General features: G+C 41.1%; 1 protein-coding gene across 3 annotated transcripts in view; it reads left to right on the forward strand.

Moving 5' to 3' along the window:
• The first annotated feature begins 3,825 nt into the window (after positions 1-3,825).
• The window catches only part of rassf7a (Ras association domain family member 7a), a 35,724-nt gene continuing 12,033 nt past the window's right edge, over positions 3,826-27,516 (forward strand). The window contains exon 1 of one of the 3 annotated variants that reach the window (XM_061036558.1): positions 3,826-3,967. The gene's annotated coding sequence lies outside the window, so the exon portion shown is untranslated. Of the gene's footprint in view, positions 3,968-9,243; positions 9,378-16,317; positions 17,067-27,516 lie in introns of those variants that run through there. The other 2 variants (XM_061036559.1, XM_061036557.1) reach the window with 2 other exon arrangements.

The following is a 27,516-nucleotide window of genomic DNA, read 5'->3' on the forward strand; positions in this document are numbered from 1 at the left end:
TGATACTAATGAAACAGCAGTTTGGTATGGTAATGTTTTTCTGTGAGAACATCGCTCCATAGCTTTTTATGTTCCTTCAATATTGCGAAGAGGTAATTATGTCTCTCTTTTATAATATTTCTCTTTTGATCTAATAAAACACCAACTGTGGTTTTGAAAAGCCAGGGTCGATTATGTAAGATCAACTTTTTCAAACAAAAATCAAATTAAAAAGACAATTGTAGCACAGCAGTGCCACCTGCTCATAAATCAGCTTGTGACACCTTTTCCCCATGCAGAGATGATTATACAAACTGAGGGAGGTTAATGTTATCAAGGCATATAAAATGTTTTATAGAGGTTTAAATAGAAAAGTAAGTTACTCAAGCTGTACAAGTCCATTTACAAACCATTTACCATTAATAACCAATAAACACCAACACATGGGGTAAGGAAGCTGCATGCTTTTCTGTCTGAGTGAAGTGGATACAATTGTGTCAACACACACTGTGAATGCCACCAAAACAAATAGCAGATGAGGCGGATGTGATTCGATTATATTCTTGATCATGTCAGGAATGTTGTTTTTACATTTCCCAAAAGACTCCATGGACGTTATCATAGGCAGGAGGTTCATATAATAATCTCTCTGCACGCTATACTGCCGAACCTTCATGTTGAAACTGCAGCTAACAAGCTGAGTGTCAATAAAGCACACACTCAACAAAACTATGAGACTGAAAAGGAATATGAATTTGATTTAATCATCGTAGGAAGCACCCTTCTTGTTTTGACTTGAGACAGGTCACTCTTCCTAACATGTGCTGTACCTGGAAATGCCTGCAGTATGAGTTGAGACAGGCCCAGGAGAAGCTGTTTGAGCAGTACAGATTTTAGATCCAGCCTGGAGGTACATTCCTTTTCACTGCAACGTATTTAGGTTGCATAACTCTACTGACAAGTTTACAACCAAAATCCAGACAAACAGTTCCTAATGGTATAACGTTGATCACAATTACTCATGTCATTTACTACTTTTGGATTTGAGTCTAACTGTTAAATCTACATGAACAGTCAAAGTATATGGCAAATAAATTGTCTATTTTTAAATATACTGTTTGGTCTGCGTTTGAGCATTGTTGCGCTCCAATCACATTTCAGGGTACATTTCTTTTATGCCTTTATTTGGAGATAGGACAGTGGATAGAGTCAGAAACTGGGGAGAGAGTGTGGAATGACAAACGGTAAGGGAGCAAGAGGTTGGAGGACTATAGCCTCCGACATGGGTTGTGCGCACTAACCAGTAGGCTATTTCAGAGTACATTTTTATCACCTAAATAACTAACTCCATACAACTGAATAGTGTTTTGTATTTTTTATATTTACAGTGAAAAAATAAACAGATGTTATAGAGGCTATTTCACATGGGCAAAAGAACTGTTAGGTCTCTGACTTATTGTTGTACACTGCTGCTAATACTCAATTATCCTCACATTCTGGTTCAAGGGAATGGGTTCCAAACCTGTGAGCAACACGAGACAGTGTGGATTACCTGTTGCTCACGAAGAAATGTTGTGGGACTAGGATAGAAACCTGTTTTCTGGTATTTATGTTGCACTCGTAAATTTTAAATCATAGAGTCAATAATTATCTAATTATAACAAAGCCTTAAAGAGCTGTTGTGGTTTCCGTTTGTTTACCTTTCAAACGTTTTTTCATTTAAAAAAAAGGTTTGTTTCAGGTCTGTGATTTGTTCTGTTTTAAAAAAGTCAGCCAAATGGTTCAGTAGTTTAGAACCGTAAACTATTACTGTCTTATACTAAAGGATTCAACCCATGCCTGTCTAAATCCATATAACTCTATATCTTATTTTGTGAATCATCATGCATGTGAACCATTCATATAGGCCTACGTATTTTTCAGTAACCACATCCTTGATTTAAAGTTTTAATCCTTCATATCTGAGCAAGCCGTTTGACAATTTTGTCAACTTAAGTGATAAAACATTAATTGTTCCCCTTCCTTTTGTTTATGCAACAAACCTTATTAAAGAAAAGTATGTGTTGGAAAGGATGTCAACGCAGCAATTACAACGTTCCTCTTCTGATACATTCTCCTCCTCATAGCAGAATTTGGCCTCCTTGTTGTAACATGTTGTATTCATCCCACATCAGTGTTGCATATTGTGACAAGCCTAGATACTGTGCATTGATGTGCACAATATGTGGCCTCCATAATTGATGTGAACATTCCTGATCACAGATAATATCAGCTATGTTGAGTTAGGTTCTCAATAAAGACTACAGTTGAGCTTTATATACTGTCAGTTTACTTTAGTATATTTTGGGAACACACAACAGCATACAACAACTTATGCTTGAGGTTACACACACACTTACTCCTGCCTCAACCGGAACTACTTTCTCTGGCCCCGCGCAGTAATACATTAGGTAGGATAAACATATAACACCACAAGATACAGTATGTAAACTGCAGAGAATTAAGAGTGATCTTTTGAAATAAGATATCCGAGATATTCCCACAAGTATTGCCTTATCTATTTGCTGCCTGGTTTGTAGAAGTTATACTGTTCCTATGAATTGGAATCAGATTAAGTAAATGCTGCCAACAAGCCATTGATCTTCCCAAGCCATATTTTTTCCACAGGCTATCCATCTTTGCATCATCAAAGGAAGTGAATTCATTTCTAAAATGCCAAACATTCATCATGTTACTAATTTTTATTTGTAGTTTGGGCAAAAAGAGAATAAAGCATATATATGAGCCCAGAGCCGGCCCTAACCATTTTGGTGCCCAAGGCAAGATTTTAGCAGATTTTTTGCCCCTTAAATTGCAGCCAGTTTGACCACTAATATATTATATTCATCCACTTAAAGAAAACTGGCATACAGTTTTATATTTAACATAATTCATTTATTTTCAAATAAAAAATACTTAATAAACATGAATAAAATGGTAATAACTCTAATATTTTTTATAAATAAATACAAATAACTAGTGTAACAGAACAAACAACACCAAACAGTGCAGAGAGCAGAAGTGGTCACAGACGACCCCCCCCCCCGGTTACAGCAGGGGATGGATTTAAATGTTTTGATTGCTTCTGGAGAGAGAAGATGAGCCTTTGTTAAACAATCTGCATTTTATAATATAGTGTGAACACAAAATATTATTTTCTGTTCAGAGTAGTACAGAAACCTCAGCATAGTTTTTCAGGTGAGCCCAAACGTTTTCCTTACAACCAGACCTACAGCATGCACAACTATCTGTTCAGTGAGGACTTCTGTACAAAATGCATTCATGCTCTTAGACATCAACACTCTAAAGGCAAGAGCTTAAAACTATTAATGACAACAGGAGGTGGAAAATAAACATTTTAATCCACTAGGGTGAAAGATAACTAAGTACAAAGATGTCAATAAATATAAAAGTAGGTTTTGGGTCAACAAACAAAATAAGAACAAAAGAAGAAGTGTATTTCTTACACTGGTTATTTTCTTAACATGAATAATCTTAACCTAATAAAAGTACAGTGGAAATAACTGATGTTAATTCGAGGTAGGAAACACAGACATTACTATCATCGATCATAACAAGCTATCTTAACTACAACAGATAGATCATTGATCTGTGCAGCATGTTACCTCTGTGTCTTTTTCACATTTTTCCTCCTCTTCTTTTTCGTCCCTGGGCTCCCGAGGGTTTTGTTGTTGTTTACATTACGGTCATTTATAAACGTGATATTAATCCGTACGGTCAGTGTCTCTCACTCACTCGTTTTTTTAAGTCAGTTCACTCACTCACATGTTGCGATAACTTTCTCGGCAAAGTCTTTAATTTGAAACTTATGACCGGAAACCGTGTTATTTCTATTTCCGGATTGGCTTGACATCACTGGACTGTTAACAACGAGGACTAGACGTTTTGTCTGTCGTCCCTCGGATCAGGTTTTACTTCTACAGAACAGGTAAGCTGTTTATTCAGCTCTTCTTCTCTTGTATGCCGGAATAATGTGTCATACAAATGTTTTTGAACTTCGTTTAAGGATGAAACAAGTTGTGTCGAGTGAGCGCGCTGCACCTGCAGGGTGATGACAGGCTAAACGGATACATAACTTTTACTGCTGACTTTGCTTCATGTGTAATGTTTAAGATAGACGACATTTGGCTTTAAATAGAAAGTTTTGCTCTGCAATATGTTATTCTATTGAAATTTAATTAAAAAAATGAGTGCACCAACAAAGCTAAAATAAAAGGTAAATAACTTTAAAAAAACAAATGTAGCTGTCAATGCGAAGTCTGTTAAATTGCTAAAAAGTACATTTAAAAGATTATGTTATCAAAGTAAAGTCAAGCTAACTTTTTTTTATCGCAATATTCAATTAAGTGCATAAAACTACTCAATATGCCTGTCAATCATATTAGGATAGGCTATATAATAATATAGCCTATCCTATATATAATATATATAGGCTATATATAATATATATAGGCTATATATAATAGGCTATAGAATATTTTTGGCTTTGTAAAGAAAATAACTTTTATTTTTTTCCTTTGCATAGCTAAAACCATCAGCTTCTGTAATTATTTAACGTTAGGCTTCTTAGGCTCACTAATTAATAACTTTATTAAATAAATAAATAATAATAATAAATTTATGAAGTAAGCACACTTTGCTGCCCATCCAAGTAAAAGAAAGTAGCTTTATATAGGAACTTTATGTGGCATCATGCTACAGCTCAATCTCTTACTGTTTCTCTTGTTTCTAATTCCCTTGCGTCATATCTAAGGCCAAGCCTAACTATTCTTTATATGACTGATTCATCTTCCAGTTAATAAATGGTTCATTGATGGTTATAATGCAAAGTGTGAATCAGGGAGGTTTTCAGTTTGCCAGGAAAATTCTAATTTGATAACATTTTTTGTACTTAGAAAAAAAAAACGTTTTCTTTTCCGCTCTTCTTGATACTGTTTGATCTTCTTCCCTTTTCTCTCATCCTTCCTCTCATCAATACTTCTATTAACTGACAGCATCCTGTGCAGCAATGTGGATAAGCAATCCATAATCTACATGTTATGTAAACAGTCTTTATGTTTCTAAATCTTTTGTTCCTCCTTTAGTCTGTCAAGCTTCTCTCACACAAAGCACATATTTGATTCTACTTCTCATGTATTGTTTATACTTCTTCACTCTAACTTCCTTGTTCTTTATTTTATAATAAGGTTTTCTTCCCCTTTTTTTTCCACTGCACTGATTGACAAGTTAATAGCTTCACTTTGTAAATGTTATGGCCTCTTGGCATTTCATATTTCATGTGCGTCTGAAAGCAGTATGTTTATCTACAGTGAAATATTCCTGAACCTGTCAAAGAATTTAGGCTTAGTGCTTTAGTTTAGGTCTTTTCACACGATAAAGTAGCGGCTATCTTTGGACATAAATAATGCTGGAATTTAATAAAAAGTTGGACAAAAAGTTGACAGTTGATTGTTGGGATGCTTGACCTCTTTGTCCCCTCCCTGTATAAAATCCCTCCATGGTGACTCATCTGTCCAGCTGCTCCACACTAGAACAAAAAGGCTTGTCTACCAGCTGAGAGTCTCTCTCTCTCTCACACTCTCTCTCTCTCTCTCACTCACTCACACACACAATCTTTATCACACAAGCATTAAATCATTGCAACACCACCTTCTTCTCGCCCCTTATGCTAATGTATTGACTTTGAAGAACACGGGATATTTAAGATCCACTATAGATCAAACTAGCATGTGCAGGATACTTACATTGTGCTTTCAACAAAGTCATAAGATCTGCCTTTCAAATCCAGGATCCTCACTTCTCAAGCAAAGGCTGCCAGCTATGAATTTATCATTGCATGATGTTAACAGCAGCAAAGGTGAATCATACAAGACCACCAGTTGTCTTGTAATGTGTTACCGAGTATTGAATCGCATATTGACGTAGCATCATATTAGCGTAAATATAGCCCTGCAGTCTTTGTTTTTGATCTTCCTCTTCAGTGTCAAAGTATTGGGACAATTGAATTGTCATGTGCAATTTAGTTAGCAGCTGCACAGTGGCGCAGTGGTTACCGCTGTTGGCTCACAGCAAGGAGGTTCCTGGTTCGAATCCCTGACGGACAAACCGGGCCTCTCTGTGTGGAGTTTGCATGTTCTCCCTGTGCATGTGTGGATTCTGTGCGGGTACCCCGGCTTCCTCCCACAGTCCAGAAACATGCTTGATAGGTTAATTGGTGACTAGAATTTGCCCGTAATTGTGAATATGGTTGTCCTCCGAAACCCTGAATGGGAATGGATGGATGGAATTTTGTTAGCAAATGTAACAGTTTTCACACTATAAGTTATGTTAGCAGTACATGTGAAGCTGACGGCTTTCAGAATCCCAAGAATCTGCAGTAAAAGCCCAAAGCCAGAATGTGCTTATTATCTGTTGACATGCTCATACAGGAGTGTTAATCCTCAGGTAGTCCCCTCCAATTAACTGTTCAAAACAAATCAATGGTTGAGGCTTACACTTGTCATTGCTGTCCATGCAGCGGATACTGCCAGCTGTGTCACCTTCTCTCCCTGTGGCTCATCAGCTATCCCGTCACATTCACATTGTAGAGATGTAATTGAGGCCCTCTTTTCCTGAGAAAGAGACCTGCATGCCACAGCTGAAGAAGGGTAATGTAATGACGCTGAGACAAGCTTTACAAGGCAGACAATTGTGTTCAAGTGTACAGCATATGGCTGAGAAAGTTCTAGATGTGTGATTTCTGTCTGAGTAATAAACCTGCTGCCTATTCCGGAGACTGTATTGTCTCTCTGTGCTGTTGGGAGTGTATTCTGGAGAGCCTCACTATAATTGAGTTTACTGCTGTGGCCAGATGCCAGGGAACATTGTAAAAACAAGATTCACTGAGAGATTTTCATTTTGAAGGCTATGCTCAGTAAGTGTTAACAACACTGTAAACTGAAATAAGTCGCTTGGAGAATTACAGGGAAAAAAACAAGAGTCGTCTCGACATATGAATAGCAAGAAAGTGCTTCAGTTGTATTTGTTTCATCAAGGTATTACAACTAGATACATTGAGGCTGAAAATCAAATATGTGCTCTGAGATTAAAAAACATATCCTGCAGACTGGTAGTTCTCTAATTTACCAGGATCAGGTGTGGACTCATGGTGAGATCAATAGAGGATAAGATGAGAAAACAAGTTTTACCGTAGAGCTGCATGTTCTGCTCTCTCCTCAGCAGTCTGCTCATATTGAATCAGATGACTCAACCCAAAAAAGGATTTCTGCATCATTGCTTTTTGCCAATGATGAAGCTCTGCTTGCTTCACTGGATTCTGACCAATGCTGTGCAGTGGGGTTGTTTAAAAGGCAGGTGTAAAGTATTTATATAATGGGGCAGATTTTTGGTTCCTTTAGATTATGGGCAAAGTGTTACCAAAAAAATAAAGGAGATGAAAACCCAGGGTGCTGTAACCAATGGGGGTAAGACTCATTCAGCTGACAGATGGATGGGTGCGTCATGTGCATTAACGCAATACAAAATCGATGTTTTAGGATTGAGAGTGATGAATGCTCTGCAGATTTGAAAGCATTGTGGGAGTGTTTTTGATTTTTGATTTGGTGTTGCATCCAAATAGAAGCTGGATCTTTACACTAGTATCTGCACAGAAGCTTAAGTTTAATGTTCCACATAAACCATTAAGCAATTTGCTTTGCAAATATACCCACATTTCTCATTCCCAAAGTAATAGATGCTGCTATATCTGACTGTGGCAACATAACTTTAAAAAATAAGACACAATTGAAAATGATTATAAGTGAAAGAGAACTAAAAAACAACAGGAAAACATAGATAAAAGTAAGAAAAGTATGTTTGCTCATTCCTGATAATATTGTTTGCCTGCATCAAATTGAATTGAATTAGTTGTTTTCTTTATGTTGGCTTTATTGTAGCCTCACAAACTAAGTCGACCAGGCAGTAAAAACACATTTTAATTCATTCTTTGCCTCACCTGCACTCTGTAAGGATTTATAATGTATACCATCTGCTCTTGACAGAAGCATGTCCAATGGAGTTCCTCTCAGGTTGATAACCTCTGCTGTAAGCTTAGACCACAGAGCCAAGTATTGGCAGAGCCCGGACAATATTCTCAAAAACAATTTTTGGAGTTTTTAACATGCGCAGACAATTGATTCAGATGTGTTTCATTGAGTCTGTTAGTACACCTAATGTGTGCAAAATTAAACCGAATGGCTCCTGCACAGAGTGAGTTTAGAGGGTTTGTCAGGAACAGTCTAACATGAACTTTGAAAGTCAGATGATATACAGTGCACCAGCTGTCAAAATAGGGACTTCACTAGTATTTAAGTTTCTATTATAAGCCTTTAACTTCAATTTCTCCACTATCAAACTATATAAACCAATGGTTCTCAACTGGGCTATCCTAAGGAACCAACACCAACTGATTCATGAAAAATGGCTCCTGGATTTCTGACATTTTTCAAACAAGCAGATTTATTTATTGAAAAATTACACAGTTTGGACCTCAGAGATTGAACAAAACAAACATGTTTAAAAGTCCTTCATATTATACTTTTTGAAAAAAAATTTGTATCAAGGCACATCTTCGCGACCGACTGAAAACAGCTCTGCACCCTCTTTTGGGTCCCAGCCCACCTGTTGAGAACCACTGATCAAAACCAATAGTTACTAAAACAGCTTAATTCATACTAGAAATGCTAGGACACAATTTTTTCTTCCCAGACTTTGGTATGAGGTGAAACCACTCAATACCAGTACTTAAGTTATAAAAGAAAATGTCACATGTAATGTGTAACAAACAGAAGTAAGCCGCAGCCAAACAGTCTGGGAGAAAGTTGCTGGTAAGATGGGTCTGTGAGGCAGACCAATCCCTTACTTCTTTTTCACTTTTACTTTTCTTCTTCATTTTCCCCCCCAAATGTTATCACCAACAGACCCCCAACTTTTTTTCCCCTTCTCCTCTCACTCTGTGTATGGGGAGTGGTGTTTTGGCAGTCATGTGACTTTTTGTCTGAACACAATCGCCGGTGTTCACCATTGGATGATTTTCTTTGAAAGAGCGTTGGTTTCCTGGGTGATGGGGAATGGCGGCACCACTTCACTTTTTCTCTGCAGCTGCCCGCCTCACTCCTCCCCTCCTCCCTCCCCTCTTCATTGCTCTCTCTCTCTCTGTCACTCTGTCTCTTCCACAGACGGTGCTAGATCAGGTAGCCCGACACACACAGACAGTGACAGGGTTTGTGTTGCTCTTCCTCCTCTCCCTCTTCTCCTTTTTCATCAGACAGGCAGTCACAGAGACCATTAGACTGCGGGAGGTGAGTACAACAAATGGCGTTGTTTGTAGAGCTTTTCCCACCGAGTTTACTTTTTCATTGTTGCTATTTTTTATTAAACACTTGGCTTAACTTGTATAAAATACTGAATATCATAAAAAGTAGAGTACCTGTTCATCATTGATTAAACATCAACTTTATACGTTAAATATAAGTAAGTCTCAATATATTTAACTGATGCTCTTTAGTCATGAAAACATTATTTCACATGTTGAGCAGAATGCATGCGACACACTGTGACAGTATAAGAATGAAATATATTAACTGATAATGAATAATTCAGGGATGTCCGTCTTATGAGTTTACAAAACAAACTTTAAAATTAGGTTTTTGTGTGTGTGTGTATTTCTGGGACATTTTTGATACATTGGTTTCGGCATGTAAAAAGCACAGTTGGCTTGGCATAGCTTTTTTACAATCCAATATTTAGTTTGTTAAGTTTTTCCTCTGTTGTAATGAGAACTGCTCTGTAGGCGTTTGATCTGTTTATGCCCCATGAAAGATTCAACAGCTGTGTGCGCTCCCCTCGTCATGGCACAAACACAATGTGGGTTGTGTTTGGGCATGGTCCCACTTATTGAGGATTTTCTGGCATGGCTACCATCCTGAAGTGGTCTCCCCTCTGCTCCTGTCCCCGCCTTGCTCCGCCAACCAGGTGGTCTCGTCTGTATTAGGTTACCTTGGCAACATAGAAACAAGCGCCATGCCCCTCCCTCAGGTGCACTTTATCTGATGACCTGAAGGATCCTCTGCTCACTCTCCCATACACAAACACACAAGCATCTGTTTGCTGACACTTGACCCCCGCACACATGAAAGAAGAGTTTGCTCGCTGCAGAAGTGACTGATTTTACAGAGGACAATGTGGACACACATGCTGGGCTGGATAGGTTTGCTGGTTTTTGCTTCTTATGCAACTTTGGAGTGTAAATAATGACCAAAAGAACTTGAGTGGTCAATGTATGCTTCTCTTTACCAAGTTGCCGTCCCCTCAGGCTGTCTTTTTGAATACAAACAAGCCATTTATGTCCACTGTTGACCTCAGACCACCTGAAGCAGACGAGTCTAGACTCATTGAACGCAGTGCTGCAAGTCTTTTTACAGGACTTATTAAAGTTATCGAGGAGACTCCTGCTTGAGGACACACACTGGACCATTCTCTATTTGAAATCAATCATACCAGCAAGTCAAATGATATGGTTCAGGACTGCATGGTCAAATGGTGTCAAGTCGAGGTGGAAGCAGATGACCTAGGATAATAATCCTATCACGATACAATGATTCTGTGATAATGCTTGACCATCATACAAAGACACAAGCTTCATTCTTTAACCTCTTTTCACTGCTGTTTGACATAATCCTGCTGTCTTCTTCTTCTTTATCCCTTTGCTAACTTCTTTGGCAACTTAATTTTTCGATTCACAGTACTCCCATCATTAGAGCCATGGTGAGGAGGCATGAAGTGTTGGCAGGTTGAGTCAATTTGACAGGGAAATCTCCTTAGAGTGCCATATTTTTTCAATTTGAATATTGATATTTGTCATAAGTAATTCATTTATTGTTTCACACGAATGAGGATGTTGATATTTTCACACCCCTAGTGTCAAACCTTTTTTTTATTAACATGATGTGTTGGACATGTCATTCCTTGTCTCTATCAAATATTTGGGGACTCATAAAGCCAGCAGGAAGCAGGGCTTGAGTGGGTGTCGTGGATCCACAGCCTGGTACCATGTAGATGATGCAACCAGGAGGAAATTGGCGCCTAGGCCTTGTTGTTGCTTCTGACGGGCTGCCATGATGTCACCACTGCTGACCCAACAATCCTAACATTCCTGCTGATGGGGTTTTAAGCAGACATGGAGGGGAATATGTGGGAGATACGTGGGCGGGATGTACAGACTCACACACACATATGGCCTTTGTCTTAGTACTGATGATTAGTAATCTGGCATATCCACCAACACACACACACACACACACACACACACACACACATCATTATCATTAATTCAGCTCCACGCGCATGACCACTCCACACACACTTAGACCCTCCTCCACCCTGATGAAGATGGTGATGCCGGTCTCACCGGCCTCGTTAAAATTCAAAAGGTCTTTAAGTGTCTGCACTTGAAGTTCTGGGCAATCATTTTGCATATAGGCTCTGCTTTAATCTTAAATGTCTCCTGCTAGGATGGTCTGATTAGAGAGATCCAACTCCATTATGTTGTGATGTCATCCTGTCTTTGTGTATGCATGCAGGCCTATAGTTCTGTTTTTGTTAAGTGCATGATTGTAGCTACAAATGACTTTCATACCACAGCCACAGCGTTCCTTTGATCCAGTAGAGCAACAGAAAGGAAAAGATGACAGGCCCGGTGCAGTGAAAGCTTTTAATGCTGTTGTTCCCAAAGGTGTTTGGATAGTCCTTTCCCACACACACACACACACACGCGCGCGCACACACACACACTTTGTATTTCAGATACACAGTGTTGTGAATAAATGGACAGAAAAGTTAGGCTGACATCTAAGTCTATAAGGAGGATGAGAAAGCCCTCGACAAAAGATGTAAGAAAACATTGTCTGACAAGCAAATTACAGGCGGAGGTGTGTAGGGAAAGGTGTAGACAGACTGTCCGGGCGTCATTGAGTGCATCCGACGGGCCTCTGCCTCACTCTGTGTGGGGCTTAGAGAGCTTTTGTTCACCTCCGACCCCTGACCTGTTCCCACCTGACTTGCATTTCCTGGTCATCCAGTACCCCCCTTTTTAAAATGTTTTTGTTTTAACAGAGATCCCCATTAAATCAGCCGTTCCAAGCTGCGAGCAGACCAATATCTCATCTTCCCACTTTTATCTACGCTTCCTTGTTCTCTCAGTTTACATGTGCTGGCTTTAACCAAGGTTGTTCCTCATGTGTCTGGTTCCTTGAAATCTGTGTCTTAGCCAGGTGGCAGCAGCGTCTTTTAGACTTTGAATCTATTTTGTCCCTGGATCACTCGCACTTTTTGCATTAGAAGGTGATAGTGGTTCCATGCCCTGCTTCATCACATCCCATTCTGTTTACAATTTGTAGATTAAATGTAATACAACCTTTTCAGCTTTCTTCCGGTACCAACCTGGCTGACTGCAGCCTATTTACAGATTGGGGCAACCCAGTGTGACACTAATGATACAGTTTTATCTCAAGCAGGGGACTGGCTATAGATCTAGAAGTAGGATGGAAACTAACTGGCTTACCAAGAGGGAAAGAAGGAAGACAAAACATTTTGAGGTGCTAGTTAGCTGCAACATTGACGAACAGTGCCGCAACTTATAATTATGGTCCACATTTGTTTCACCCCTAAAAATAGTTTTATAGTCTCTTAAAGGCAAAATAAGGCCATGTGAGAGGTAGCAGGATTTTAGGTCCTGAGCCAGCCTGGGCTGGTAGTGAATAACAAGGGAGAAAAAGAGACGATAGAGAAAGGGTGCCAGAGCGCAGCCAAACTTCTGACAACTTGGAAGCTGCTAAAAGCCAACAGAGATGTTCTTATATGCTGAATAAGTGTGCTCTAAAGGCTGAGAAGATGGGATGAAGAATACAACTTTTTTTCTATCCTGTGTTTTAAGGAATGCAGAGTTTGTTTACCAACAGTGTTAATCTTTAATAAATTCACCATCTCTTTCTGCATTTTTCACTTTGCACTCCTCGGCTATCTCTTGTCCTCAGGTTCACCTTGTTGATATCATTCCAATACAACTGTTGTAATTTGAATAGAGATGATATCTTGTCTTGCATTTGCTTCCAAAACATGAGTCACCATGCCAGCCAGCTTTCTTGGAAGAAAACAAAAGTCTTGGTGTGCTTTGATACTGAATGTTTTGTATTTACATCTCAACAGTGCAATTACCTTCAACGGGGAAAGCCATCTCCACTGTCATAATGATACACAAGACGTAGCTTCACTTCTGGAGAAACATCGCTGGCCAGACCATAATGAGACAGAAAGGCTATACTTAGGATTGTTTGGCACAAACAGAGCATTACTACCTTGCGTTGCCTGTCATGAGTCTGAAAACTGATGTCAACAAAAGTTTGTTGGGCGGCTGAAACTAGTCTGCTGTGATTTAATTTTACTGACCGACCTTTATCAACCTGTTGTCCACCTGTTGAAGGCTGTTTTTAGCAACAAAAACAAAGCCTGAATAAATAAAGAGAGAAAAAGGGGTGGGGGTTTCCAGAGGGAAGACTGGAAGGGGTGAGCCGTAGCAGCAACTTAATGCTATTCATTCTCTGTGAATAATGGCCAACAAAGACACTATCAGCATGTATTCCCCTCACTCTTCTCTCCTCCACAGAACCTATTGAACTGCTGCCAGACCCCACCAGTCTGTTTCTCTGCCTGAGAGCCATCTTCCTGTCTCCTCTGAGCTGAGTTACGGCTAGCGCTCTGCACTTTGGACACATTTACACCTACTATCACTTGTTGAGGTATTAACTTAGTGGTATGTGGTGATTGAAGGCAGCCAGACAGCTATGTAGAGCATGGAGTCGAGTGCATTTCAGCCTTTCTCAATTGGGATAAATGGAAAAGACGTGCAAAATAGTGCAGGAGTTCCACTTAAAGCGCAGGTTTTAAAGCTTTTAAGGCCTTGTCTTTGTTGTCTTTAGCGACTTTTGCTGAAAGCAGAGGGAGGGTTGGAGGAGGAGGAAAGGGGGGTTTAAAAGAATGCTTGAGTCACGTAGAGAAAGAGGGATGATATGTGGGGTTTGACAGGGGAGGGTGGAATGAGGGAGGTGCAGCAATAGGAGGTGCCCTGAGGAATGCCTGGAAGGTGCCAGAGAAGTCTTTGGACTGATAATCCTCCACAGCACATCACCCCCCACCCACCCACTCTGATTTGAGCTCTGTTCTTTTTATCTTCAGACTCTCCAAAAAGGAAGACTCACCATTAACCTTCTTCACTCATGTCTTATAGATTAGAAAAAAAAGCCCTTAAATGAACCTGGTTTGGGTCTGGAGATGGACAAGCACCTGATTCACTGAATGGTATTAGCCTGTCAGAAGCTATGAAGTGTACTTACTTCTCTGGTGCTTTTAAAATGTCACTCCTCCTCAGCACCTCAGCCTTTTCTCACTGTGGCCTTTAGTACCTAAGCACTGCCTCCGGAGGCTCCCCCCCCTAACTGAGCGTGTTTTAAGTGATTTGTCAGACAAACACAGCTTTTAGATGTGCCAAAAGCTTTGCTTCATGGACAGAACAGTGAGGCGGTAGATGTGCCGTGACTCTCTGCGGGCCTCTCTGACTCAGCCTGGCTAAAGGCTATGGCGTTCTTCTCTGTGGTCTTTTGTTTGCACGATTGAATTCATCGAAATGAACACAATTAATGCAAGACGTTTCTTTTTGGAGCATCTGCTTTATACATTGTGCACACTGGTTATTAGATCCTGTGACTGCTTGTCCTCATTAGTCTGTTTGGATAACAGCATGATGTAAGATAATGGCAAAGTAAATACGAGGATGAAGAAGGGTTTGTCGATGGTCTGCTGCTGCTGAGTCATGGAGTTTGAGTCCTGAAACTACAATGGCTTTTTTAAAAAAAGTTAAATATTTATCAATGGTGCAGAAAGAAGTGGAAATTGTATCAAGTTGTTTTCTGCCTTTTATCTTACTGTGAAATGTTGTTTCCTTCCTGGAAATTTCTGCCTCAGAATGTGTTTCATTATGATGTCCTTGGCTAACACATGAGATCCCAACAAGCCTGATAAAGTAACATTTACGTAGATGGTCAAACAGAGCAGGAAGAGGTGTTCAAGCAATGCATCAGTTCTTAATCTAAAATTCAGTTGATGTCATTTTGTCCCAGTTGTATCAGCATTGGCGGAGAAGTAAAAAAAGTAAATCCCAATGCCTGGGATGCAGCTTAGAAGTGACATCATTGTCTAAGCCCAATACAATACATTTAGAGCACCCTTTAAAAATTAGGTAAGTAAATGTAAAAAATATATTGTCGTCCACCATTTAAACTCTTAGTTAATAACATCTGTGTTACATTTAAAAATGCTGAGTTGGTTGGGCTTTCATTAACAATACACATGCTGGGGAGGTAATAAGGTTTTTTTTTAAATGTTGGTATCTTGTAAATGCGTCATCATGTTCTTTTTCTACCGCTGGGTGTGCTTGATTTGCTCCCAGTGTAATGTGACAGTTATAGCTGCTAACATATTTACTTAGCTGTATACTTATAACTCGTCATCGTATCTAAAAAGTCTGAAGGCTAATAAAGGATTTTACTTAATACAGAATCTAGGTCAAACATATTCAGTTTTCTCAGATGTTGTTGAGGGACAGTAGCGTCTGACTTTGATCTCGTTGGTATTCCGCCCGTCTCCAGTGGCCAGTCTCGGTTTCAGGTTGTATGGGCAGGGATCGGTAGGGGGGTAGGTACAAGACAAAAGAAGCTATTAATGAACAAACTTTAGGAAGACGTCATGATAGAAAAAGGTAGTTGTGAGAAAAAAAAATGGGGGGGGGGGGTGGGCTCACACTTGGGGGGGTCCCACATGTTGTGCCTGACCCATTGGTCATGCATGTCTTAGCTCTGTGTTGGTGGTTGGGAGGGGTCTGTGGCGATAAAGCACATTTCAGGACTGTGACATTGTTCCATAATTGAAAGTGGAGCAGTTTCTACCGCTCGATTAGGCTTTTGTTTTGTACATGTGTTGCTTTCTGGAACAGAGTGGTCAGATTTAGAAATGTTTCCCACAGGGCGTTGTCCAACCCAAACACAGACATAAACGCAGTCTCTCTGATTGCACCTGGTCTGCCGGACTATGACCTCATTCCAGGAAATAGGAAGAGAGAATCACCTGACAGACTCATTTGTGTAATCAGCTGTTCACATGACCGGAGGCCAGAGAATGGATATCTAATGCCTCAGGTTATAGACCGTACAAACAGAAGAGATTCGTATGTAAATACACGTGCATGCAAAGAGTTTCAAGTTCATCTGGACTTATCACTGAGTTGCATTACAGGCCGTCCTTTGTGCCTTTGGGGAGTGTAGATGAAAAGAGAAATACTGAGAAAATTGATACAGGAAGAGAACGACAAAGCCGAAACCGCGCTTTCAACTACCTGAAAAAGTGGGAGGTACCTGATCTGTCAGCACAGCAGGAAAGGGTGGGGAGAAAGAGAGTGAGCGAGAGAGGAGTGACTGGGAAGGGTGTGTTTTTGTGTGGGTGAGAGACAGAGAGGGAAGGAGGAGGGGTTGAGACAGACACAGAGAGAGAGAGAGAGAGAGACGGAGGACTCCAGCAGTCTCTCAGATCTTGGCTGTGCTGAGGACAGCGCAGAAGAAGTACATTCCTGAGGCAGCAAGCGAGGAGAGGACAGCAAGATAGAGTGGAGACCTCACGACATCCTTTAAATTTCTCTGTTGACCACGTTCGACTGCCTCTGACCTCTGCTGGACCTGCACGCTCCTCACACACACACACACACACACACACACAGACACAGACACAGACACACACTCTCTCTCGCTCATTCCCTGCCACTCTCTCATACTGGCCGCACAACCGGCTTTGCTGCTCTGTAAGGAGTGAAGGATTTCCCTGTGACTGAGAAAAAGAGACAGAGAGAATTAAAACTGCTGAAGAAAAGGATACAATCCTCTTGCTGGGTGAGTGTAAGAGCTTCTTTCAGGGATTGTTTGAATGTGTCCTTGCCGGTTTGAATGACAGTGTCAGGAAGTTTCTCCTAAGTCAGTCTATCTGGCTGTGGCTTTGCTATGTGTTCCAGCATGCACAGGATGACAGCTATGAGGCTTTTATCCATACATGTGAGCTTGTGTGTGATTCTGTGATTGGCAGACAAACAATCTTGTGTCTTGTCTTTGGGGAGCTGAGCTGTGTCTTCAACATGTACCTGTTGACACAAGACCCGCCACCCAAATGTTCTCCTTGTGTGAAAAAAAGGACCCAAACCTGTTTGGGTGAAACTTCACACCGTTTTTTTTTCACTTTTTTTGTGGGCATTTTCTCTTCATGTGTGTAGAGAACTTCAGAGGTTAATCAAAGAACCGGCCTCTCCGTGCAGTTTTTTTTTTAGTATTTACCTTGTCAGACTGTCTCCCACACAAGCGGCTCCTTTTGCCACAGTAGGATTAAAGATTAATTAATGGAGAGCATGGACAGAGTTCAGCCAACTCGCTGCATGTTTGAACCGCGTTTAACTGTTTACATGCTACACATCTCTAATACAAACACTGTGCAAGTCTAAAGCAGCAAACCAAGCCTATTTAAAACCCTGACTCATCATTATGCACAACTAGCATCTTATTTAACATTTCCCAGCATGGTATGTGTCAGATCGTGCGACTTGGCGCCTCATTAGCAGTCTGAATTTGTTCTCCAATCATGGCCATCGATTGGAAACCCCGCCAACCCCTCACCCCTGGGAGCTGATTATTTTTTTTCCTGACAGTGGGAGTTGCACAGTAATACCTCATGTTTTATCTCTGTTTACGTGTTTCACAGTGTGAACTTGGTTTCAGAGAGATAATGTCAGAGAGCAGATGGTTGTAGGTGGTGGAGACAAATGTACAACTTTGACTCAAGTATACATCATAACATAGCTGCATTTGTTTGTTAATGTTGGCTTGAAGTTTCCTGCTGTCACTTGTGTTTCTTTTACAGTCGTGTTAACGTGCACCAGATAAGCTTTGTTCAAACATATTAGCTCCTGTTGACCTTTTTCCCTTGAAACATTTCAGTGCTTAACAGGAACAACTATGAAAGTGCATTGGCAACCACTCTGAGTAATTAGCTAACCTATCCCAAACATGCCAGAGGTAAATGTTACATAAATGAACGTGAATATGGTTCAACCAGCAACCAGGTACTTTTCTTATCAATTTGTAATGGCTTTGTGAAAAACATGATAACAGCTTTACTATTATATTTTTATTACCAGGAATTGAGGGTGGACATGTTTAATGATGAAACCAAAGATTCAAATTCTTTAAAGCTACCATGAGGAGTTTTAGTTGGTTAGGAAACAGACTGACATTAATACAGATATCTCCATATGACCTACAAACGCAAACGAAACCTTAAGAGGTAAGACATTCTGTACAGTCATTTTTAATGTTTGTAACCACTGCTGCTAGGTAAGCATCAGACAAAGGGAATTACAAAACAGACTTTTGGTTGTTCCAAAGCAAATGTTCTCTTTGAGGGATATATGTGACTGTTCAAAGACATCAGATCATTTTTCACCTGAAAACACCACTTAACACATGTAGAAGACAGATCTGCAAAGATGTAAAAATGTACCACTTTGTCCACAGAGGGTGCCAAAATCAACGCAAGCTGAACATTTCTATAAGGAGCTTTAAAGTAGTGGATAAAACACAAACTACAAGTAATTTTAGCAATTTACCCCAATGAACCCTTTTCACATCCTGTGATGCAAATTTACATAATAAATATACTGAATAGAGTCTCTTCATTTCCCCAAATATAAGTACAGCATATTGGCTACCATTTTTCCGTGCCTAGCAACCAATGGCTGATCCCTGGAGGTCAGTATGGCAACCACTTTTAGAAGTTAGTGTTGAGCCCTGAGTTTCAGGTACTTGTACTTATTCTTCAAGCCAAGTTTTGCATGTGATCCCCAGTTGTGCTGAATTTAATTTATTCATGACCTGTAAATGGCAGAATGTGAAAGTGATTATGTTCGGCTCAGGTACTTAATGGACAGAGGTGATGATGTAACATACTGCTACATCATGTTTCTCTGTGAAGCTCTGTAGGATGACGATGTCTGTCTATGTCAGTCCGAACACATTACATTACAATTTAAAACTTTCTTCCTGGGCTTGTTAAAGTCAGCTCTTCTTTTCTCCTCTCCTTCCCTTTGTGTATCTCTGGCTGCCTCGATAGTTCTTATTTTCTATCACATGAATGAGTCTGTTCAGCGCCGAGAGAGCACAGTGTCCTGTGAGAGTCGCCCTGCCTTGTTCTCTGCAATGTTATTTTTACTGCTCTTTCACTGCTTGAACACACAGATGGACTCCCCTCCTCTATTGGAATCATCTGTCTGTCTGTCTTGTCTAGTGTCAGTCTGTCCATCAGCTTGTATGGCAGGGAAAGCGAGTCTCCCCCTGTACACCGAGATATCTCCTGGGATTCTTGATGGAAATATTCAAAGTCCTTCTTCATGCTGTGAAGTGACTTAATTTCCCACCATCCTTATCGGGACTGTTTCCCAACTCCTGCAGATGCACTCAGGGCCAGAAGTAATTGGAAACGCTATGACAGCATGTTGGCAGAATAATATGTTAGCATGTTTCAAGTTGAGATTATTTTTGGGAAGGTGTTTTTCCCTCCCTCTCTCTCTCTCTCTCTCTCTCTCCCTGTCTTTTTCTCTTCAATGTGTTGCTCTGTCTACCTCTCTTGCTCCCTCTTGTTCTTTCCGTGCGTCCTTCCCCTCTTGCCTGTGCAATGTGACGGAAGGTAGCGCTGCGCTCTGCTCATGTCGGATCCATTAGGGATGAAAGCACACTGCAGTGATAAAAGATTGATCCAGTCCTTCCTTGCAACACATTCACATCCCCTCACACGGCCGGCTCCCTCATCCTCCCTCGCACACCCCTATTTCCAATCCAAAGTCAACCCAGTTTTCAACTTATTAAACTGCCTGTACTCATCTAAATAAATCATCCTCACCAAGTTTGTGATGGAAAACTTTTCCCTGAAGATTTCATAACAGGGAACAGAGTGTTTTTTTTTCGTGTGTTGGATGTCTCAGCCAGCCTGTTGTACAAGGTTCTTAATGATGAAATGAAAATACCTCCCTTCCCCTTGGACAGGTATTTTTTTTTAAATCTGGGACTGTAACCCCTTAACTCACCAGGTGCTTTTCTTGTACCAGGAAGGCTAATACGTATTTGGCTAGCAGAACCAGTAAGAGACTGGCATCCAGCCCAGCATATCCAGGCCTGTTTGTCACCTGTTGTACCCAAGGAGGCTAAGATAAACACAACAAGATCTGTAGTTTGTCAGCGGGGAGGCTATAATTACTGAGAGGAAGGAGGGGATGTGGAGAAGGTATTTCACTGCGGCTCTGCTTTTAGATCTTAAGACAGGAACATTTCAGGGACACCTGAATGCATTTGTGTGTGTTTTAAAGCTGCAGAAAGTACTGAGTCTCTTGATCCCGGGTGGAGAAATAAATCCTTAAGGGAATGTTTCTTTGATAACTGCCAGAGTTTTTCTACCTTCAGTCAACCTTTTTAAGGTAATAAATTTAAGTTTTAGGTCGTAGATCGGCATCCACATCCTTAGCCTGCATGTCATCCTAAATATGCAGGGAAGATATTTTCTTCAGCTACTCCCAAAATGTCTTGCAGAGCTAAGTCCACCAAAGGACGTGTTCCCAACTGTGTTCAGCTGACTGTGAAGATCACCTGGGTTAAAACTGTCATGTCCTGTCAGACTGAACTTCCTGCAGCCTTCATGGGTGTTTGCTTTGTCACGTCAGCACCTAAAGCTTCAGGTTCCCTGTTCAGTTGTAACAGTTTGAAACAACAGTAGGCAGGTTATAGTTGCTGGAGTTATGGATGTCTCTGTCTGTTTGTCTCTCAGCTCTACTGTGCGGAGCGATTGTGCCGTGGTAAACATCTCTGCCAACCCCCTGGGACGGTCATGTGACTGTGTGTGTGTGTGTGTGTGTGTGTGTGTGTGTGTGTGTGTGTGTGTGTGTGTGTGTGTGTGTGTGTGTGTGTGTGTGTGTGTGTGTGTGTGTGTGTGTGTGTGTGTGTGTGTGTGTGTGTGTGTGTGTGTGTGTGTGTGTGTGTGTGTGTGTGTGTGTGTGTGTGTGTGTGTGTGTGTGTGTGTGTGTGTGTGTGTGTGTGTGTGTGTGTGTGTGTGTGTGTGTGTGTGTGTGTGTGTGTGTGTGTGTGTGTGTGTGTGTGACAGAGTGAGCAGCAGGTTGCTCCCTTGCTTAACCAGCCATGCAGTGTTGACTCTCTGCACACAGCGCTCTCTGGGCAGTAAATAACGCGCTGCCTCAGCCAAGGGCCCCGGGCAGGGCCAGAAGGGGGGTCAAGACGCCAGCAAAGAAAGAGAAAATGTCAGGCCGTGGAGATACTAAATCAACAGACAGGAGCGGGGAGAGGCAGGTGGATGTGACAGACTCGTCCCTCACGCTGAGAGGTTTGACGTTGGAGCTGTCATTGGATGTAGATGTGTTTGATCAAGCACGTCAGGAGCAAAACCAGCAAATGTTGCTCATAAGTTAAAAGCAGCTACTGGAACAGGCACATTTGGGAGCAGAAATTCACTTATGCACTCTGAAAAACATAATGCCATGCCGTCTTTGACATATATTTACATTATAAGATGTAATTTCTCTGAAAAGTAGAATCTTTTGGAGGGTTTTTGAGAAAAGTTTGACTCTATGTACGGGGAATTGCTGATTAATTGTAGAAGAAACCTTATGACTATTGTTCTAATTCATTTTAAGGTAACTGTAGAGTGAATGCATCATGAGGGGGACATTTGTGGCAGCATAACAAATTGATTTTTGTTTAAGAGACAGGTTCCAAAAGCACCCAGGGAAAGCCTTTTCTTACCGAAGAAGATAAGCAGCAGAGTCTGACTACAAAGTTCTTTATCATTATTAACAAGGAAAAGACGCTGCACAGTTTTTCACAGGAGAATTTTTTTTTGCCTCTTGAATAGAAAGTGAGTGTTTGCTTAAGACCACCATGCTTTGACACAACCCTGCTGCAAAGAGACCAAAGCGGACACTTTTTTTCATCCATAGAGATGAACAGATAAACTGTATTCACTCAGACTCAGATTACCCTCTTCTTTTTTGCGGTTTAAGGTTCAGAGTTTGACTCAGATGCAGGTTTACTGAGTTTCCTGTGTGTCTTGGCAGATGCTGCATGCTCCTCAAACATGGAACACAAACTGCCCTGGTTTTTTTTTTAATGGCGCAAAGTTAACAGTAAAAAGGTGAACGTCCCCAATGATGCAGGTCCTGCTAGAAAACGAAGCGATTACCATATTTACTGTTGTCCTGTGTCAACTCAATTTGACATTTTTCAGGCTTAGGCTTTTTGTGTCTGCCAGCCTGCTGTCTAAATATTCCCCCTTTCACAAACACACATTTTTGTGTCGTCTTGTCAACCTCCCCTTCATCGCTCCCCTCCCTCCTCTCTCTTTGTCACTCCCGAAGGGGTAGCCGACTTATCTCATATGTAAACCAAAACATCAGCAGCCGTGTCAGCATTAAGCTGTCGGTGTTTATTCATGTGTATCCATGCCAAGGATCACCCCGGTGATCTTGGGTCGGAGTGGTAAAAAGGCAGCTTTGTCGAAGAGAATGGGCAGTTCAGACAGATATACCGTCTAACTCCCAAAGGTGCTCCTGGGATACTGGGAATAAGCCATAAATCTGCACCCTGCCCTCCTTCCCTTTTTCTTACTCATCCTGACCGTCCATACATCCTCCCCCCACTGCTCTGATAGGCGTGATCGGTGTTCCTCCTCGGAGTAATGACAGGGAGAGAGTTGTGTGTGACACCTCCCCATCAAACTATAAATCAGGCTTATCGAGAGGCCCACCCTAAGCCTTGTGATCCACATACAACACAAACAGTTGCCACCCTTTTTTGAGTACTTTCAATGGGTGCATTTAAGGCTGGGTACTAACTGTCTTTAATTTTCAGGTACTCACCAAAATCTCCATATGAAGAACTTTCAAGTGGCTAAAGCTGGTATCAATTGACTGAACAAAGTTTTCTCATGATCTGGTCTAATAGACGGTTATTTACATCCTAAAAGCAAGTTTTAGATTATTAAATGAGGGACAGTTATTCAACTTTTAACAATAAAGATTGGCTTCTTTTTTAGTATTAAAAACATGTTGAATTGGAAAACGTGTTCAATGATATTTCACCTTAAGGTACTGAAAAAGAGTTTTATCATGATCACTGAAACCCAAGGCCTGGTTCAGTCTGGTACTGGCTTTATGTTAGATTTATTATGTTACCCCCTTCTGAGCACTTCAAACATCCTGTAACAATTACAAGTTTATCTTCTTTGGCACCACCACCACACCTTCGTGCTTTTATAGAATAACATACTCTAAAATATCTCTTTGAAGCCTGTGGGGACAAGCTGCATTCTGCCTGCAGAACTACATTAGAGGGTAGTCTCTTTGTTCCTTCCTTCTTATATGTTCACTTGTGGTATCTTTTCTCTTTTCTTCCCTGCGTCTGACAGTTTTTCTATTTCTGTAATAACCAGCCTGTTAGTTCAGCTCCAGTCTCTGTTCCAATAACGTCTTACTTTAAGAAGTTGTTGATTAAGAACTCGACTATAAAACTTTACCCAGAGGCAAGCAGTGCGATTTGAGCGGGGAAGTGTGTTCCCAGTACAAAGGCTTGATTATTAACTAAAGTCAAAACATTGTTCCGAGTTTGATGACGTATTGTACATTCCATAGTGCTTGTCTATTTGATCCCCTCGGTGTGGATCTTATCTCAGCACACACAACAGCATTTTTGTGGAATGAATCGCTTGCTTGGTTACGAAAAGACAACATCTTATCTGCCTGTAGCAGGATTTTATTCACTGTGCTGCCAGGTCGATACTAAACACACACTACACACACACACACGCACCGCTGACTCATTGTCACTCTGCCTCCATGGCTGTGTTTACCTGTATCCTCTCTCCAAGGGCCATGTATGTTGGAACTCCCTAGGTAAATATTAGGTGGGTGTGAGACGAGATGTTTTGCGTAACTGAGCGACCTTAGCAAAGGAGCAACATGTGTGAATCCGAACAACCTGTGGCTTTCCCTCAAAACTTCCTGACACTTAATTCCAAGAACCTCACAGCCAAGAACTCCAGTTTCAGTTTCAGAGGTGAATCTAATAGAAACCAGCAGTGTATGGATTGCATTAGCCATAGTTGTAGTTTTTTTTGAGCAGCCCGTGAAATGTCTTTGAAGGAAACTAGGTGGAACTAGGTGGAACTTTCATCTGGGAAAAACATTCGCTCAGCAGGCGGTTCAGTGTTTTCTTGATGTTGGAGTCATATGTTTTGGTTGTAATATCATCTTTCCAACCCTACACAAGAATGCACACCTGGTCGGTTGTAGATTGATAGCCGTTTTAACTTGTTCTTGTACAACCCTTATATTACAGCTGAACACTTGGTGCATGTTTCCTGTGGCATGCTAAGGAAATATCCCCTCCAGCCCAGAGCTTCGAGTGTAAATTTCATCAGGGATTGCATGGGATAAAAGTATGATGAAACACCAACACTAGTCTCAGTCTGAGAACGTAGCCGTCCTATAATACCGCTGAAGTATCAGCTGTATGAATAAAATTACATACATTTGCTTGGATTGAAGTTCAGCATTTAATTTCAAGCCTTTACTTTTGATTGTGCTTCATGAATATAAGAAGTGAAAAAAAAAAAAAGTAAAAAAAGCTGGAGTGAATAATTGATATGAGCAGACATGGAAGCGCCCTTTAAATTACTAATGAGTTCAGCTTCATTCGTGTGACACTGAAGGCCGTGGCATTGCTGACTCCTCAATGACACATGCATGCACGCAAACAGGAAGTGAGAGCTGAGCACCCTCACATGCACCTGCAACTCAGAATAGCACGAGTTGGTCATTTTAAAGCTACTAATTTCCACTTGTGAGCTGTGTAAATTGCTAACCTTTAAATGAATGGGTTCACTTTTTTAGTTTCTTCGTACTAAATCAAGCATACTCATTTTGTGAAAGCCTGCCTGCCTGCCGTCTATCTGTCTGCTACATACCATAATATATGAATTCAAGATGACTGAGGCTGTGTGTTTTTCTGTACTCACTCCACATTCTATATGTGTGTGTACATTTTTTGTTGTGCGCGTGTGTGTGTAGGCAATTTGTGCTGGGAACAGAGCAATGTCCTCCTTCACTGGCAGGAATTGCTGAGTCAGGTAGGGCAGTATATAATTACACGTGGGCAGCCATCAGCAGTCTTAGACCCTTCTTCCCTGGCTCACCCAACAATAAAAACTCCTGTGCAACCTATCAGTGGCTGCAGGCAGCCAGATGATTCAGAGACCAGCTTTGCCCGGCCGTACAGCCTCTGCTTTCACACTTGCACAAAACTCCCCTACCAGACCCTTGTATTTTTTCCTCAGTAAGTCCGATTGGCAGGATTTAATCAGCAGTTGTGAATTCCAGCAAACTACACATTGCATGGATATAAAGGCAAATCTTCTCATCATAGCGTCGTATAGTATACTCTGTTGATTTGTATGCCACTTCTGCATCATTTTCTAAAATCATGTCTTGCCTCAGGAGACCCCCTGCTCCCCCCCCTTCCCGTCGGACAGGAATAGTCTCCGACTGTGCATAATGTGAACAACCAGATCAAGTAAATTTCAGGAGCAGTCCTCCTCAAATTCTCTTGACATTTCCAGGAGTACATGTGAAAACGGCTTCTGTGAAATCCTACATTATCATTCCCACCACAAGCTGCCAGCTCTGTAGGTGGATCCATGAGTCAGCGAGAACAAATTCCTGCTCTCTAATGTACTCGCCTCCGCTCTGTTTCCGGGGTTGGAGCAGACAAGTGAATGATAAACCAGCTATGAGTAAGTCTTTTACCCGGTGAGTAGATGAATAATGTAGTGTTGTTTTTTTTTTGTGTGGGTAAACTATTGTTTGCTCACGGGAGTGTCATCACCGTTCAATGAATTACAAAAGTGTGTCAGTGTTTCTTTATAACTCCTCAGTATCTCAAAGAAAACTTCACCTACTTTCAAAGCATTTGCAAGAATTGAATTACATTTAAAAATGTTCCATTTTCTAGTCTATAGTGGTTTCAATGAAGGTCACCATCTGTGTGTGTGTGTGTGTGTGTGTGTGTGTGTGTGTGTGTGTGTGAGTGTGAGTGTGTGAGTGCTGCTGGTGATTCAGGATGACTGGGATTTCACACTTAGTGCTGTTTTACGCAGGCTGACTGTAGCGGTAGTGACAGCCACAGGTGATGGGCAGACTGTGAATGACCATGTCGAGGCCTGTTTCAGATCTACTGTTGTAATCCTCATGAACCTATGAACCCTCTTATGAGGATCTATTACATGCACAGCAATTTCACAGCTTGTATGTTTAGATACTGGACATGAGTTACTGAAACGAGCCCATTAGTCCAGCTGATGTGGGATTAATATTTGCAAGCTCGCATTTCGACACATTAGGTATCACTCTTTATATTTGCCCTTGACTCAGAGGCAAAGGTGTCCCCTGTATTAATGAACCACTGATCCCCTCTCATTGGTATTTCACACTTGGACGAGCCAATCATTATAACCGAGAAGGGCTGCAGCGTCAGATCCCTGTATGCCAGTATGACGACTAAAGCTTATTAGTGCTGTTTCTGATTCCTCCGCGCTGAGTCATTAGCATGTCAATAGAGGAGAGACACAGGCGGACGGGGGACATTTTCAAAGAGATGGTCGATCACAAGCATTCGGATTTTGTTCTGTAAAAAAAAAAAAAAAATTGCCAAATTAATGTGCTGTGAAATAATGCATTATTCATCAGGTGTGTGTTGAAGCTCCAGTGAAGCTGCTAGCTGTTAGCGGGGAACCAGGCAACCGTTCAGTCTAATTAACAAGCAGTGTGTCTGAAGAGCCTGCAGCAGCCTGGCCCTCTGCTTTCAGGAAGGAAGGAGCAGCATAGTCTCTGTCACAGTAAAATAAACATTTTTTTTCTTTTTACATATGCACTAATGCCCTCATAAAAAAACGAAACGTTATCTTGGCAGCGCAAACAAAAACAAACATAACCCAGTTTTCTTTGTAAAAGTAGAGCGTCAGAAGTTTTGCACGTACTACAAAGTGAATAGGCCACTGTTTGATGTTTTGTTAACACCTCGCAGACACCCTAAACTATCCAGCTGCAACTCCGTTATTGTCCTACATTTGACTGCCTTGCCACACACTAATCAAAGCAAAAGCTATCCTGCATAAGAGGTGACGAGTGTACATTGGAAAGTTGTTGTGTTTAAATGTCGTCCAATGGAAGCTCTCAGATCTCGTTTC

Source organism: Labrus mixtus, chromosome 4 (assembly GCF_963584025.1).
Source record: "Labrus mixtus chromosome 4, fLabMix1.1, whole genome shotgun sequence".
Lineage (NCBI taxonomy): Eukaryota > Metazoa > Chordata > Actinopteri > Labriformes > Labridae > Labrus > Labrus mixtus.